Source organism: Arachis ipaensis, chromosome B08 (genome assembly GCF_000816755.2).
Source record: "Arachis ipaensis cultivar K30076 chromosome B08, Araip1.1, whole genome shotgun sequence".
NCBI classification, from domain to species: domain Eukaryota; kingdom Viridiplantae; phylum Streptophyta; class Magnoliopsida; order Fabales; family Fabaceae; genus Arachis; species Arachis ipaensis.
In genome coordinates this window covers 111,888,613-111,889,745 of record NC_029792.2, presented here as the reverse complement: position 1 = coordinate 111,889,745, position 1,133 = coordinate 111,888,613, and the positions used below count along the sequence as shown (strand labels likewise).

Genomic DNA, 1,133 nt, shown 5'->3' with positions numbered 1-1,133 from the left:
CCTATGGTGGTGATGCGTGACGGTGTTGGTGCTTTGGAATATTATTGTTGATGATGTTGGTGTTGTGGAATTTGGTAGATGACGTTACTGGCTTTCATTGTTGTTTTCATTTTGGACTTGGATTATCAAATTTTTGTTTATTTACACCGTGCCTCGGCATAAAGTGCAGTAATAATGCCACGTAGGACCCACGAGGGGTTTTGTGGAACCAACGCGATGCAGTAGAGAGTGGAGGGACGCGCCTGTGGCTGCGGGACACGCCACAGGGCAGACAGCAACTTGTTCACGTGTCAGAAAAAAGTGAAAAACACAGCACGTGGGAATGGGGCTCGTTGTGTGGTTTTGTTAGGTGGATAGGATAAAGAGACTTTAGTCTTTAGGTCATTAAGGACGTGCGTCCTTCTCACTTCTCAGTCTCACACGAATTTTATTTTTTAGGTAATTGGCACGGTTGATATATGATGATATGAAACTTAGAATGAAAAAATTATATGGAAAACGAATTTGTGATTTGCAAGGAAATAGTGTTTACTGTTTAGTGAATTTCTAAAATATGGCGAGTAAAATGAAAATACTAAAGATGTCGAAGAATTTTAAAATTTTTTATTTTAAAGATATAAATTCATTTGGACAATTTTATTATTTTTTATGAAGAGTGTTAGGAGCAATAAATTTTATAATTTATAGTTATTAATTAGTCATTATTAATATTTTTATAGTATTAGATTTTATATAATGCTATAAAATTGTTTATTTTTTTTGTTAGTTAAATGCTCACCAAATTTTAATAAAATTGTTGGCCTGATAGACTTTTTTTTTTTCAAGTTTTCTAGACGAGTATGTAAGAAATATTTTTAGTCTATTATCAAACTCATCACAAATATCTATCATCAAGATAAGTTGAGTTCGAACATTTTTCTTTTAAGGTTGAAGAACCTTATTCAAACACATGAAATTTGAAGAAAACTATGAAATTACTGATCAAAATTAAGATGAGGATGAAGTTAATTGCACTCTCATGGCAAACATGACATATTTTTTTCTAAACTAAAATAAAAGAAATTTTAATTTCGAAAAAAAATTCTATCTTTAATTTTTAAAATCTTTTTTTTTTTTTTAGGAAAAGTTTGCCT

At 31.1% G+C, this 1,133-nt stretch overlaps 1 protein-coding gene across 1 annotated transcript in view; it reads right to left on the bottom strand.

Moving 5' to 3' along the window:
* LOC107613606 (protein PNS1) overlaps nt 1–129 on the bottom strand; it is a gene marked incomplete in the record, with an annotated part of 5,057 nt that extends 4,928 nt beyond the window's left edge. The window contains 1 exon segment of the mRNA XM_016315686.2: nt 1–129.